The 15597-nt window shown below is 48.0% G+C and overlaps 1 protein-coding gene across 11 annotated transcripts in view; it reads left to right on the top strand.

Annotated features, from left to right (window-relative positions):
- Nucleotides 1-15597, top strand: part of RPH3AL (rabphilin 3A like (without C2 domains)) — a 147571-nt gene that overhangs the window by 11989 nt on the left and 119985 nt on the right. For 3 of the 11 annotated variants that reach the window (XM_081029478.1, XM_081029469.1, XM_081029465.1), the window contains exon 1: nucleotides 11288-11414. The exons of 5 other annotated variants lie outside the window; for them this stretch is intronic. The gene's annotated coding sequence lies outside the window, so the exon portion shown is untranslated. Of the gene's footprint in view, nucleotides 1-11266; nucleotides 11415-15597 lie in introns of those variants that run through there. 3 more of the 11 variants (XM_081029466.1, XM_081029473.1, XM_081029477.1) reach the window with 3 other exon arrangements.

The following is a 15597-nucleotide window of genomic DNA, read 5'->3' as shown; positions in this document are numbered from 1 at the left end:
ACTTTGGATGTTTCCATGTCTTGGCCACCGTGTATAATGCTGCAATGAGCACAGGGGTACATATATATTTACAGATAAACATTTTCTGATTTTGGGGGTAGATATCCAGAAGAGGGATTGCTGGGTCATATGGTAATTCTATTTGTAATTTTTTGAGGAACCTCCATATTGTTTTCCATCGTGGCTGTACCAATTTATATTCCCACCAGCAGTGTATGAGGGTTCCTTTTTCTCCACAGCCCCTCCAACACTTGTTATTATAAGTGTCTCTGATGATAACCATTCTAACAGGTGTGAGGTAGTATTTCATTGTGTTTTTGATTTGCATTTCCCTAATAGCTAGTGAAGTTGAACATTTTTTCATATTTCACTTGGCTGTTTGTATCTCTTCTTGGGAGAAGTGTCTGTTCAAGGACCTTACACTTCTGACTTGAGCTAAACAGACACTGGACGTGGTTCTTTACCATGAAGTCTCCCCATCTCAAGAGTGCCACAGGGCAGGTAACTAATTGCTCTGGGTGTCCTGCTTGGCCAGAGCTGCAGGAGGCTGTAGACATGTTGGGTCTGCCAAAGTCATGTTTGCAGGTTGAATGCCATATAAGGACGCCATATGGAAGAGGGCTTCAATTTGTGTAGTTTATGACGGTGATTTTCTAACAAATGGATGCGAAGCATCTTGTAGCATTATCAGTTTATTACAACGATTTTCAAACAAATAGAAGAGAAGCACCTCCATGAAAGGGTGAGTACCTCTTCTCATTTCCACAAACATGTCTTGCGGGCTGGGAGGACCTCAGACTTCCCAGAAACCCGTCTTCCCATTTGCGTGTCATGTGATGACTGGGTCATGCTTGACAGAGCAATGGGGATAATTTATTTAGCAAAGGGGGAACTTGGGAGAGAGACGGCCCTATGTGGAATCTGAATCGCCTTTATAGAATTGAAATTTTGCATCCGGGCACTATCTGAGGTCAGGACAGCGAGGAAAGGCCAAGGGGGCAGCCAGGATTCCACTGTAGGCTAAGCTCGCCTGGTATGGACCTGATGTCCAGAGAGCCGGCTCACACAGCAGCTAGTTAGGGGTTGAAGGTTTGCACTCCAGGGGTCATTACCTTAGAGGACATTCATTGTACATCACCTTCAGTGATGGGCTTTGCTGACTGATATAGAACATGGAGTCTTAGAGCATTCGTTTTGGAATCTGGGACAGACATGGGGTATGGCAGACTGGGAGGAGCTCGAAGTAGACACACCTGAAAGAGGGCTGGGTGGCAAGGATAATATACCAGGAGTTCAGGGTTAGTGGGGGTAAAAGGGAAGCTGTGTCTCTAGAGCTTGGCAGGTGGGAATCCAGGCAGGCTGTCTGCAGAGGACTCACCAGGAGGTAATGGGGTCCTGACAAGCAGGCTAGGCCAGTGATGAGCAGTCTCAGGATGGGAGATCAGAAGTGTAGGGGATGAGACTTCACCAGGAAAGCAGGTTGGCCTGTAGCCAGCCCTGCGCCAGAGGCCCAGTGCTCGGGGTCTGCAGGATGTGAGCAGGTCCAGCATGAGCGAAGCAGAAGCTGGATTGCTTAGTGGTTAAGGGCTTGGGCTCTGGCTTCAGACTTGCAGGCTCTCGTTTTGGCTCCACCATTCCCTCACTCTATGGCCCTGAGAAGTTGCTTTGCTTCTGTGGGCCTCAGTTTTCTAATCTGTAAAATGGAAGTAATAATAGTATCTGACTCACTATCATGAAGATTAAATAAGAAGTCTTGGACAAAGCATTGAGAACAGCGCTTGCCATGTGGCTGGTGGTTATTACTGTTAGTATTGAGGTCTGCCTAGTTTGAACTGATCCATGCCATTTTGGCCTTGGCGCTGCCTGTGAGTGGGGTTCACACTCAGACTCAAGTACTGCTGCTTTGATTTTATATTGACGTCTGTATCCCACGTGCTTATCTTGTTTCTGTGGGTGCCGGTAAGCTGAGTCAGATGTGTTGCTCAGTTTAATCATCAGATTGTTGGTGACATCTCATCCTTCTGCTTTCTGCTTGGCCTCTGTTCTCTTTGATCCTTAAGTTGTTTGTTTTTTTATTGCATGCAGCCCCCAAGCTGCCTCAAGCTCTCCTTGAAATAGGCAGTTATAAATTTTGAATGAATAAATGTAATTGGAGGTCATGCATCGAATCAGTTATAGGGTAAGGAGGGATGCTCTGTCTGCCTGTGTCCCTGTCCCTTCCTCTTACCTGAGTCTGGGCGATCGGTTGAGGCAGTAAGAAGGGTCAGCCCCTGGGACAGGTCAGAGTGCATCTCCTTCCCCAGCCCCACAGCGAGAAAAAACTGCAGATTTTTCTGCCTGTGAACATGGACTCTCAGACTTAGTGGTGGAATTGGTGAGGGTGCTTATCAAGTTCCTACTGTGCACCTGGCACTGTGTAGGTACTTAATACACTTTGGGCTGTTCCAGGAGGCTGCTACTAGAGGTAAGTGTCCCAGCTGTGGGACTGAAGAATTCTGGGAAGTTTATCCTGTATTCTGGAGGAAGGGTATAGATCTGCCCATAGAATCAACCTGGACCCTTTTGTGGGCCACATGGAGGACAAGAGTTACAACCTTCCCCAGGACTTCTTCCAGTCTTCAGTCTTGCCAGGGCATATGTATCTGTCATCTCTTGCCACAATATTGCTGTGTAACAAACCGCCCCCAAACCCACTGGCATGTGGCAATAAGTATTAATTCCTCCCACACATACGAGTTGTGACAGTCAAGTTCACGAACTTGTTGCAATGATGTTGCTAACCTTTTTTGCTATCAGAGGGATTATTCATTATGAATTTGTACCAACTGGACAGTCAACCAAGTTTAGTATTTAGAAGTGCTGAAAAGGCTGCGTGAAAAAGTTAGACGACCTGAACTTTTCGCCAATGATTCATGGCTCTCTCATCACGACAAGGCACCAGCTCACACGGCATTGTCTATGAGGGAGTTTTTAGCCCGTAACAAATAACTGTATTGGAACACCCTCTCTACTCACCTGCTCTGGCCTCCAAAGGGGAGTCCCCAAAGGCCCCCTTTCTTTACCCAAAGATAATGGAAATATTGAAAGGGAGACATCTTGATGACATTCAGGACATCAAGGGTAATACGGTGACAGCTCTGATGGCCATTCCAGAAAGAGTTCCAAAATTGCTTTGAAGGGTGGACTAGGCGCTGGCCTCAGTGCACAGCTTCCCAAGGGGAGAACTTTGAAGGTGACTGTAGTGATATTCAGCAGTGAGGCCTGTAGCACTTTTTCTAGGGTGAGTTCACAAACTTAATTGTCAAGACTTCATATCTGTGGGTTGGGTGAAGTCTGGCTGACCTAGGCTGCTCTTGGTGGAACTTGGTTGCTTTCAAGCTGTGAGTTAGGTTTAGGTTTGGTCCATGTGTCTCATCCCACTTGGGCCAACGGCTACCAAGGATTGTTTGTGTCATGGTGACAGGAAGGAGTGCAAGCTCAGTGGCACAGTCACATTTTAAGCCTTTGCTTACATCATATCCTCTGATATCCTATGGCCATCGCAAGCCAAGGGGCAGGGAAGTCCACAGCCCACAATTCGGCCATGGCAGAGTGTGACTATCTCATACTTTTACAGGGAGTGAAGAATTGACACCGATAATTCGGCCTACTTTAGCATCAGTTTCCTTCATTTACTCAGTGAATATTTTTTTGAAAGGCTGCCATGTGCCAGGCGCTGTGCTACCTCCGGGGATAGACCCCACCCATTCTTGCCTCGTGGAACTTACATTCTAGCGATGGGAACACACACTAAAGAGCTGCTACTGTCATTAGTTGTTTATTTGTAGTTGTGACCATCGCTACAAAGGAGAAGTACAGAATACTGCGGGGCTTGTACAAAAGGGCCAGAACTAGTCCAGGGAGTAAGAGCTGGTTGAGCTCAGAATCGAAGGTTAAGACTTAATTAGGCCACTGAGCCGTAATAAGATTAACAGCTGGTGTTAATTATAAGATTTTAAAAACAGAGTTAATTGGGTCGAAGAGTTTGGGGAGCAGGGTTAGGGGAAGCATTCCCCATGTAGCAGTATCAAGGTACCTGCAGGGGAAGAGTATGGTGTCTTAAGGGAAATACAGAGGCCCCAGGTGGGCCGGGTGGGGGATAGGGTGAAGGGCAGATTTCGGTTTTAGCACCGGAGCAATAGGAAGCCACTGGAGGATTTCCAGTTTGAACAGCTCACTGTGCCTTTTTGAGGAGGACAGATTGGAGAGGGTCAGGAGTAGATTTGGGGAGGCATCTGCAGCAGCTGAAGTCAGAGGAATGTGCATTTCAAGGAGGTTATCTTTCAAGGTCACTAGATGGAGCCAGACCTGGGTCCCTGTGGCACAGAAACCTGTGCTGTCCACCAACCACTGTTTAGAATCCTCCCAGGTGTTTGTAAATCATCCCAGAGAGTGGCTGAGGTCTCCTTGCTTAACAGGAAGGTTGGAGGGAAGTGAACACATTAATCAGGCTGACTAGGACCTGTGGTATCTACGGCTAGCCTCGTTGCAAACAGCAGAGACGGAAGAAAAACGAGAATTTATTGTTGGGACACTGGAGTAACTCACAGAAGCCCAAGCCTCTGGAAGGGCCGAATGGAGCACGTGGACCAAAGGGCAACCCAGGCACCCTCTCTCTGCCTTGTGTTTGCTTCAGTCTTTGTTTCAGCTCACTCTCTTCTTTTCTGTCACAGAAGACCATCTTGCTGTTTTCTGGGCATTTCTGCATGAGGACAGTGGCCCCTCCATCAACTCCTATTTGCATCTCACTATTCCAGAGATCAATTGAGTTGAAGTCTCAACTTTAGTCTCTTAGCCCATTTCCCAGATTCCCAAGGGAGGGACCTCAACCTGCCAGCTCAGCTGGGTGAACCCCTGGAAGAGTCAGCTGGGCCTGAGGGAGCTGGTCACAGTGTAAACGGGGGCTTCTGGGCAGCTATGGTAAGGCCACAGAGAAGAAGGGGCATACGATAGCATGTCAGGTGAGCTTCTGTCAAAGTCCCTGCCCCACTTCAGATAACTCACTGCCTGAGATCAGTCTGTCCCTAAGGATAAACTACACGAGACCTTATTTTGTCACTTGAACTGGTGTGCAAACACAGCCCTCTGACTGTCTGTCCTCCCTCCCCTTTTTGCCTTCACTTTCAGCCTTTGACTGGGCAGGGAAGAGTCCAGAATTTAGAATTAGTCTTGTTACCATTGTGAATTCTGGCAGTTTTCCCAGAAAAGAGAGGCTTTGCCCGTGCCCTGCTGAAAAACTTGTTGAAAAGGACGCCAGTTATTGTTATTGTCACATTTTCACCTGCTGTTTGAAACTCAGTGGTGCTGGTTTAGGTACCGGGAAACCCTGGTGATTGTGAAATAGATGGGCCTCTGATTGGGGACAGGAGGAGCCGGGAGATGTCTGTGAAGTCCTGTGGGGTGCATGGATGAGAGTCAGCTGCCAGTGACCTCACACCGCCCCACCATTTCCACCTCTGCTCATTTTCTTTCCACTGGCCTGCACGTAATGCATGCCATGTGCCCTTTCTTTGTTCAGGGGATGCTGTAGTCAGGAGATCACTGGGGAAGGGTGGTGGGCCAGGAGCCCCAGGCCCTCATGGCAGAGGCAGCCATATCCAGTGCTGAGTATGATGGATCCTGGATGGGGCCATTTCTCTGTCTGTGAGAAGCAGGGAATTGAAGTCCATCAGTCACAGTGCTCTCCGACATCAGGAAGAGGGGACAGAGAAGAACGCTGCATGCACACGTGGCCTCGGAAGGCTCATTTCTCTGTGAACTCCTGCAGCATTTATAGGAGGCCATGCGGTTTGGTGTCTTCTTATTTACAGCTGTGTGCTTGTTGCCTAGGATGTTGTTCCCAATACTGACGATGATACCGGTGGGTGGTGGGCATGTTGCTGGTGCCCCACTGCTGGTTAGCAGTTGTGAACCTCTCTGTTTAATTATGTTTACAACCAAATGCAGTATGTGGGGCAGATTGTTTTACATGCATTGAATAGATGATAAAACCTCAGGTTGCTTCTGTGTGGGGAGGGATTTGTGGATGTAATTTTTTTCCCCTTCACAGTCATGTAGCCAGTCAGAACTGGGACCACAAGCCTGGCTTTTGATCTCTAGTCCCAGACTCTATTCATGACCAAGTGCCACGATATTCTGAATTCTTTCAGGCAAAGGCTATCTTATTTTTCATGGTTTTTCCTGTCATCCATCCATCTCTTCATTAATTCCTCTATCTTGTTCCATAAAGGAATCAAGATGCCTACAAGAATATATATGTCTTGAATATATAAGAAATAGAAAAATATGTATTTATAATAAAAGGATAATGTAGATACTATATGCCAGAGCTATATGTAGCTATCATATTTATATATATGTATATATCTGTATATATGTGTATGTAATTGAATAGAAACCCATAAAAATAAAATTAGGAAAAATGCAGATCAACTAGAAGGTCAAAACCAGAGAGAGAGAGAGAGAGAGAGTTAGAATACATATTCAGGCCATAGAACTGTACACAGTTTACTATATTTGAACCACAGATTTAGCTCTGAGTTGATTAGCAATCAAAGCAGGAAAAAAAATATGTACACGGTTCATGTGGCCCATAATGAAAAGGATACCAGACGCTGAGTGCTTTTCCAGGCAATTAGATCTGAAGGAAGTTTCTTGCCTGGGTGGTCATCTGCGGGGCCCTGAGTGGCAAAGAAAATATGTGTCACATATGCCTGTGCTCTCTGCTGCTGCTCCCAGGGTAGACATCACTAGTCAATCACCGCCCTTTCCCCTGGAGGCCAGAGAGAGCCTCACAGTCCTTCCAACATGGGGTTCCAGGCAGCCATTACCAATGATTTGGAATTGGCATGCAGGATGAAACCCACTTGCTATTCCAGCACTGAGGGTGATGGCTGTATCACGGGTCATGAGCAGAGCCACATTAAGTTGTGGCAAGCACCTCTGCAGGGGTGACATAGGTGGACATGTTCTGTTGACCGTTGGAGGTGTGTTTGCTGTCAAACCCCTCTAAGTGCCCGTTGGAGTGACCTGTCAAGGTGATGAGAGCGGGTTAGTGTGTTTGGAGGGATACAGGAGGCACACTAGGAATTTCTGACTCATTACAGTCACTCACTCGTTCCACAGGTATTTAACACACACCTATTATGTGCCTAGAAAATGAGCCTGACCCAGTCTCCTCACCCCTGTGGTCTGGGTTTAACGTCACGTCCTCAGAGATGCCTCCTCAATGCTTCCCCTACGTCAGAGCTCACAGATCATGTCACACTGCACCTTTCTCTCAGAGCCCGCATCACCACTTGTACTGATATATTTATTTACGTTTATTCAGTGTTTTTCTCCTCTCCCTTAAGATCTGAGTCCCCAGGTGGCAGGGACAGCATCTGACTCGTTCATCATTGTATCTCCAGTCCTAGGCCAGCACACAGTAGGTGCTCAATACATGTCTATGGAATGAATGAATGAATAAATGAATGAAAACTTAAAGAGGGCACAAAGATGAAGGATGTGCAGACTGCCCAGTAGAAGATAAAGACATAACTATAACATAAAGTGGCAAATGCTCACTGCTGATGGGAGGGGACAGATGAGGAGCTAAGGGACTTCAGGGGAGGAGAGGCTGGGGAGATCAAGGAAGGCTTCAGGGGTGTAGCATGCTTTGATGGGTCTGGAAGGATGAGGGGGAGGGGAGGGACATCTGGAGCCCTGGGGGCAGTAAAAGCACAGGCTGAGAGGCAAAGCTGGAGGAGAGAGGAGCCAGAATTACTTTGGGGTGCTCTTGCGGCAGTAGCGGGGAGCAGGGGCAGCTACACCAGGAAAGGTGGGTCTGAGCCAGCTGCTGGAGCATGGCCCACAGGCTTGATTTGGGCAGCAGAGGGGGAGGCAACAGATTTGTGAGTGGAGCAGGGATGGGGTGAGAGGGACCTCAGGCAGTCAGGGGCAGGCTGCAGGAAAGCTGGGGAAATCAGGTAGGCCTGAGTTTGGGCCCGGAGTGGAAGAGGCGGTCCCCAGGGAGAACTCACAGTCCTTACTCAACAAACTCAGACTGATATCCTGTCTCCTGTGCCTGTTAATCCTTGGGGACGACCCTGTGGTAGGCTCTGGCCCCAAGACCCCAAACTGCTCCCAGCCATGCCAGCCACCCCCTCACCCACCATGGCCTGGCCCAGTTCTCCAGAGGGGCTTTATGTAACCAGTTCTCCTAAGAACACTGTTGCCAACATAGTTCTAATTTTAAAATAGAATAGGTATTTATTTGTAACATTTGTAACATGTTATCTTAAGCTTCTTTTATTTTCCAGATACAGATTTGTTTTCCTCATTTCCCCTTCTCTTGAGCTTTTGGAGGAGTTTTTTTCAGTCCCTTTATCTAGGGAACTCTTATTTCCTATTTATATTAGTTATCAAATTACCCTACTTCATGTATGAGTCATTCAGTTTATCCCTTTTGGCCTCCTTGTTGCAATCTCACATACGGATTTATTAAGCTATTTGGCACCTCCTTTCATGTTCAAACCCATCTGGTAAGGTCTTGACTGGAGAGTGAGGAGATCCGGCAGCTATGGGGCCGTGTTGCTGGTGAGTCCTGGACCACAGGGTGTTGCTGAATCCAGAGATGCTAACGGATGGACACACTCCCCACGTATTAGTGCCCAAGGTTTTCGAGTCAGCATGTGAGGCTTTCTTGCCACGGGCACTCTGGTTGCGTAGGCAGGAAGATCCTGGGGTGGTCAGAGGTGCACGATGGAGCCTGGAAGGCAGACCAGGGTCTGGGATGCCATGGGACAGCTCAGGCATCCTTGGGGCCATGAACAAGTGGGTGAACTTCTTTAGTGGTCCTGGTGTCTACTGAGGGAGAGACTTACACTTGGTGATGGAAAGAGGAGCCTGCCACACTGTCCAAGGGCCGTGGAAGAAACCCACAGAGGAGGAGCTCCTCTGGGCCTATGGCTGCTGCAGGGGAACCACCGTTGGCCTGGGAATGAACATTGAGTGCCTCAAAGGAAAACAGCCACCGTCCTGGCATCTCCGAACCAGACTGCTGCTGGCACAGACGTCGCAAGAGTCAGTCACACACGGGAGCAGGAAGCTCACTTCAGGCTCACTTATGTTAGTATGTATGGTGCATTTCCACTCCTTCCCATTTCTGGATTTACTCAGAACCCTTGATTGCAAATGACAGAGGCCCAGCTCAAACTAACTTAAGCAAAAAGGGGACTCCGTGGACCTGGCAACTTGGGAATCAAAATAGCGGGTCAGGTCTGGCTGGATCCAGCAATCGGTAGTGCCGGCAGGATTATGTACCTCTGCCTCTCAGCTCTGCTTGGCTTCATTGTCAGGCTGCTTCCCAGGGGCGGCAAGATAGGCACTGGCCATCCCAACTCAACGTTGTTCTCACAGCTTGCTTTCATAAGGAAAGAGTGCATTTTCCAGGAACTCTGGTGAGAGCCCAGGGAGGATTCTGTACGGCTGGGCCTGGGTCACATACCCAGCCCTGAGCCAGCCACTGTGCCCAGGGGGTGAGGATATTCTAATTGGTTGGCCCCAATCACATTCACTCTGAGGAAGAGGAAGGAGGGGCCAGGTTCTCCCACCCAGAAGGACCAGGCAAGACTCACCTGGCCTGGAAGAGGAATCCTGCTCAAAGCGAGCACTGCTGGGCAGACACATGTATGTCCGTTACGGAAGACCGGCAGAGGCCCTGGCCTTTGCACATGGCTGCACAGCTGTCTGGAGTCTGGAGGCAGTTGGAAGGGCGCGTCACTCTCCGTTGTGTGGAGTGGGCGCACTGAAGCCTCTCCACACCTCAGATCTGGTCCATCCTGGACCTCCAAACCGAGACAGCCTTTCTGTGCAGCAAGCTGCTGGGATTGCGTGGAAACCAGCCTCTGGCCACTGTGTTTGTCCCAGGTGTTTGTCCCAGGTCGCCTGGAGGCATTGACATCATTTCTCAGTCTCTTTGGCCTCTGGTCCCTGGATCCATCCATCTGGCTCTCGTGCCTGCGCGTGGCTCCATCCCTACTGAGGTTCGGGTCTTCCTTCTGGATGTTTGACTTGGCTCAAAGCTCTGCTTGATTGTTGTTACCTGCACTTTGTAACCCGTGGTCCTGCCCGGGAAGGGCAGAGTGGCCAGGCTAGACCTGGCAAAGGATCTCCTGTCTCCCACTGCTTCTCCTGAATTCAGAGCGCACGCTCAGGACCAACGACCGGCTAGTTCCCAGCACACCCGGGGCTGTGGCAGCTGCTTTCCACAAACACAGACACACGCTTACATCACTTTCTCCTGTTTGGTACAACCAGCGTCACACATTAGTACATCTCAGTACTTTTAGCTGCAGAATCTTTTCTTCAAATGAAATCTTCTCTGAAAGTCCAATGTATGAAGCAGCCAAGGGCCAAGTTGCTCTGGGTGGGGTTGGAATACACCCCCACCCCTTGGCTTCCCTTTATTCCATGTCAGCAGACCCAAAGAGGTGCGTGACACCCCCTGGGCTCCTCGGAACACAGTTTGAGAACCTCTTTGTGATTATGTCCATGTGTCCTTCTCAGTAGCATCTGCTTTTGTTCCCCCTGGGGGACAGGCTGCTGGATGTGGTGTTTTTCTTATCACCACAACACTGTTTTCTGTCAGTAGCTTGTTTGCACTGTGGAAAGGTCAACGTGGAGAGTCCTGTCACCTTCCTTCTCACTATAAGCAGGTGTCAGGGTGTAAGCATTCCCCAGGGACGCAGAGGCTCACTTTACTACCCTGTCCTCTTTAAGCTGCATTTGGGAGGTTGTCCTATTTACAGCATTGGTCACCTTACCTGTGCCTCAGTTTACCTTCTTTCTGGGGAGCCACATCCAAATGGGTGGGTGTCCCACCCTCAGCAGCTCAGGCTTCATGAAGTTATGAGATGCTGATGTCCCATGCATGACTGCTGCTTGGAATGAATCGTTTGGATACCTTTCCATGAAATGTACTCTTTCTAACAACAACAAAAAAATCCTTGAAAGTCATAAGAGTGGCCAGGCTAAAAAAAAAAAAAATTAACACCGAAAAGAATGCAAATGCTCCCAAAGGAGGCCTCTCTCGAACAAGAAATGTCCTGTGTTCACTTTTAGAAGGCTGCGTTGTCAGGAGAATTTGTCACTAGCAAATCGGCCTTGGGCTGGCTTTGGCCAGACTTCCTTCCACCGAGGAGAATCCAGGCCTTGGTTTGGCTCCAGCTGGGCCTTCCCAGTGGCTGCCACTTATTGACTTAAGTCTGGGTGATTCAGGTCTTCACCAGGGTCGCCCCTGACAACGTGTGTCTGTGTGGGAGGGAGAGTGACCTCCTCCTGCCGCCTGGGGCGCCAGCAGACTCAGGCTCTGGAGAGAGCCTCCCTCGGTCCTGGTAGGTGTTTTGGGGTCTCTGGCTGCTAGGAGACAGGAAGATGACTTTTGTATTTCCTGGAGCCAGGGGCCTAGTTCATACAGGGTTTTCCCAGAACTTTGCTAACTCCTGGGGAAGGGAGTGTGTCTGCACTGGGAGACTGTCGGTTAATGGTTGACTGGAGACTTATTTTTTTCCGGGTTGCCACAGGTCTTGCTGCTTCAGAGGAAGAGGCAGCAAGGGTCGGAGAAGAACCGGGAGCCTTCCCGGCACCTCCTGACTGATGCTCCACTCTCTGTGCCATGCTCTCAGACGCCCCAGTGGACGGGGATTGATGAGAGGGTGGTGCAAGGCGAGCATGTGTGTTTTGCTAGAAAGTTGGGCAACAGATGGGTTTAGGGCCAGGTGATGAATGGGACCATGTTAATACACCTGAACAAACCGGAACCTTCTGTTCCATAAATATTTTTATTGCATGCCATGCTGTGTGTGGGCACTGGAAGAGGGGCTGCAGCATCTGTGCCCCCCAAGTGCTATTTGAGATAAACCAGGACAAGACAATGATGAATTCCCAGAAAACTGGGAGACAGGACCAGAAGGAGGCAAAAATAAAGTGCCAAGGTAGCAGTTCTTAGAGTGTGAGAGGATTTGAAGTCTATTATACAGTCCTATTAAGTATATCGTCCAGACAAGCATTTAAAACACTTTAATGATTATATATTTATTTTCATGTGTATTAGAACAAAACTTAGTTGTCTTTGTTTGCCTTCTGTTTAGGGCAGATAATATAGTTTTCTATTTATGGTAGAGATATAAAGTTTTCCTTTGAAAATAAATTTGCGTAAAAGAGGGAGTTCATTTAAAGGAAAATACTAGGTAAAGAACAGTACAGAGGCCACGTGGAGATGGCAGGTGGCATGGGAATACCTGAGGTTTGGGGACAGCATGCTAGAGGAATTCAGAGGCGAGGAAAGGAAAGAGCTCAGGGAAGAGCCAGGTGGGATGCTGGAGGAATAGTGTGTGTGTGTGTGTGTGTGTGTGTGTGTGTGTGTGTGTGTGTGTGAAAGCTACAGGGAGGTGGGAGAGGTGAATCCATACTGACATATCTGGAAATGTGTATGCAAATCTTGGTATAATCCATTTCCGTTCCAACGTATGAGGGTGGGTTTGGACTATATAGTGGAAGGCCATGAATCCCAGGGTAAGGGCTCTGCACTTAATTCAAGGGGCAGTGGGAACCATGGACGGTGGCTGGGGAGGGGAGTGGTACATGGCTGTCCTTGGAAAGGCTCATTTATTGGTTATAGTGGGTATCCAGACTAGAGGCAGGATGGCTGGTCTGGGGCCTATGGAAGGAGAGGATAAGAAGCCAAACGAGGGCCATGGCTGAGAACCAGCAGCCCGGCCATCCAGCCTGTCTCCCACTGGCTCTGGCGGGCCGCCTAGAGACATTGGAAAGAGGCAGGTCTGGGGTGGACGAGCCAAGCCTTGGTGTCTCTGGGGAGGCAGTGAGAGCCAGGCAGGGGTGCGGGTCAGAAGTTGTGTATGGAGGGGTGGGAGGGAGGTGCCCATCTCTCCCAGGGGCCCAGTGGCCTCTTCCTGGTGTCTCCTGGCCATGTGTGGAATATTCTGGGGGAAACGGGTGGGGTCAGCTGAAGGAAGCTCCTCCTTGGGCTGGAGCACCAAGTTCCTGTGGGAGGAGGAAGGGCTCAGTTTCCTACCCTGCCGTTTGGCCCAGGCAACCTGGCCGTCCGCCCCAGGCCGAGATTTCATTCATTAGCAGGGCCTGCGGTCATCTGAGTCACAGATTTTTTTTGTTGTTGTTTAACCCTCCCTGTTCTTCCTTCTAGTGAAAAAAAGTTCACGAAGAGTTCAGAGATGGGCTTGGTTTTTAAAAAACAGGTTTTTTTGTTTTGTTGTTTTTCTCCTTTGAGGGCCTACTGTGTGTCAGGCACTACATTTGGAACTTTTACTCTGTCATCAGAGTTCACCCCGGACAGAACCTGTTGAGGAAGGTATTCTTACCTCCACTGTACAGAGGAGGAAACGGCGCTGGGAAATAGAACTGGTCCCCAAACTTTATGGTTAGAATCTGCAGAGCCTGATTCCAAACTCATATACTGGTGTTGTCTATAGGAGTGAGGCAATGGACAAGATACGTAACATGGGAGAAATAGCTCACTGTCTGTTTTCTACTGTCTGGATGTGGGCTGCACTCCGCAGCGTGCTGGGTTGCCTCTGTAAAATGGGGGTACTGACAGCACCCGAAAGCATGGTGGTAGGGATTCCATGAGTTATGATACAGGCAACTGGCTGTGCATTAGCTGCTGTTACTGCTATTGTTACACAAAAGTAGAGTTTGCATAATTCTGAACATTGCTTTTACTGGAAGACATTTGGGAGGGTGTCACTTAGCGTGGGGGAGAAGCATTGTTATCATTTTAAAATAATATGTATGGCGTAGAATGACATCAAAGACATTTTGCCTTTGGGCTGGCTGTTTGTGGTACCTGGATGTCAGGGAGTGTGTGTGTGTGTGTGTGAAATCTGTGTTCTCTTTCCTCTATCATTAGCCTTACTTAGGTGAAAGCTGGAGAATCGAGATGTACTTTGCTGTTTTCATGGGAACCCAGGAGGTCCCAGGTCTCTGATCTCACCCACCCAAGTTGGTGTCTCTGCCCATAACGAGCTGTTCTGAGTTACTTTCCAGCTCTAAAATTCAGAGAGGCCGCCTCTTCCTTTCTGGCAATTCTACCAGGATGTCTCTCTTCCTGGAATGCCTGCCAAGTCCCTACTTTTTCCTTTTAGCCCTCCCCCAGATGCTTCTCCTTTGAAGCCGTCTGGGATTGCGGCAGAGAGAAATCCTGACTGCACCTCACTTTGCTCCCACTCTGCTTTGTACAGTTCCAGCATTTATTAGAGCCATTGCCTGATTCATTCGGGGTTCATCCCGATCGTGTGCCGCCCACACTGGGTATTCGCAGGGAAGGAAGCAGAGGCCGGCCCTCTCCCCGTGGACCTCACAGAGATTAACAAGGAAATAAAGAATAAGTGCACACATTCAAATCGTGATGTGTGCGTTGCAGAAAAAGAACTGGGAGCTAGTGTTTGTTGACTTTTCAATCTTCTGCCCTGGGCTGTGTCTCCCTGGAACAAATGTTCCAGGGAATAAAGGCATGCTTTCCTCACATGCAAACAGGGAGGATGAGAGCAAATCATCAATCAACACAAAAACATTGGGAAGGGAAGGTCACATTACACATGTAATAGTGGTGGTATCACTAGATTCTTCCTCACTGATAGAGATTAGGGTAGTAGTCTTTTTTCTCTATAGAAGAAAATAAAAATTTTTTTCCCAGTGCATTGATAGTGTTTGACTTAAAAAAAAAGAAGCAGAACTGTTTTAGGTTTACATAAAAAACTGAATGAAAAGTACAGACTTCCTAGCTATCCCCTTACCTCTCCCAGTTTCCCATTATTAACATCTTGCATTGATGGGGTATATTTGTTACAATTGATGAGCCAATGTTGATACATTATTATTAAATAAAGTCCATAGTTTACATTAGGGGTTACCCCGGTATTGTACATTCTATGGATTTTGACAAATATGTAATGATATGTATCTACTGTTAAAGTATCATACAGAATAATACATTTACTGCCCTAAAAATCTCCTGTGGCCCACTTACTCATCCTTCCTTCTCTTCTCCTGAACCTCTGATCTTTTCACTGTCTATCGTTTTGCGTTTTCCAGAGTGTCCTATAGCTGGAGTCATACAGTATATAGCCTTTCAGATTGACTTCTTTCACTTACCAGTATGCATTTCAGGCTCCTCCATGTCTTTTCACAGTTTGAGAGCTCTTTTTTTTTTTTTTTTTTAAATTAATTTTATTGGGGTGACAATTGTTAGTAAATTTACATAGATTTCAGGTGTACAATTCTGTATTACATCGTCTATAAATCCCATTGTGTGTTCACCACCCAGAGTCAGTTCTCCTTCCATCACCATATATTTGATCCCCTTTACCCTCATCACCCACTCCCCACGCCCTTACCCTCTGGTAACCACTAAATTATTGTCTGTGTCTATGAGTTTTTGTTTCTCATTTGTTTGTCTTGTTCTTTTTGGTTTATATACCACATATCAGTGAAATCATAGGGTTCTCTGCTTTTTCTGTCTGACTTATTTCACTTAGCATT

The sequence above is a fragment of the Rhinolophus hipposideros genome, assembly GCF_964194185.1.
Source record: "Rhinolophus hipposideros genome assembly, chromosome: 20".
Classification (NCBI taxonomy): Eukaryota; Metazoa; Chordata; class Mammalia; order Chiroptera; family Rhinolophidae; genus Rhinolophus; species Rhinolophus hipposideros.
Note: the sequence above shows the minus strand (reverse complement) of the source record. Positions and strands in the feature narration are given on the sequence as shown.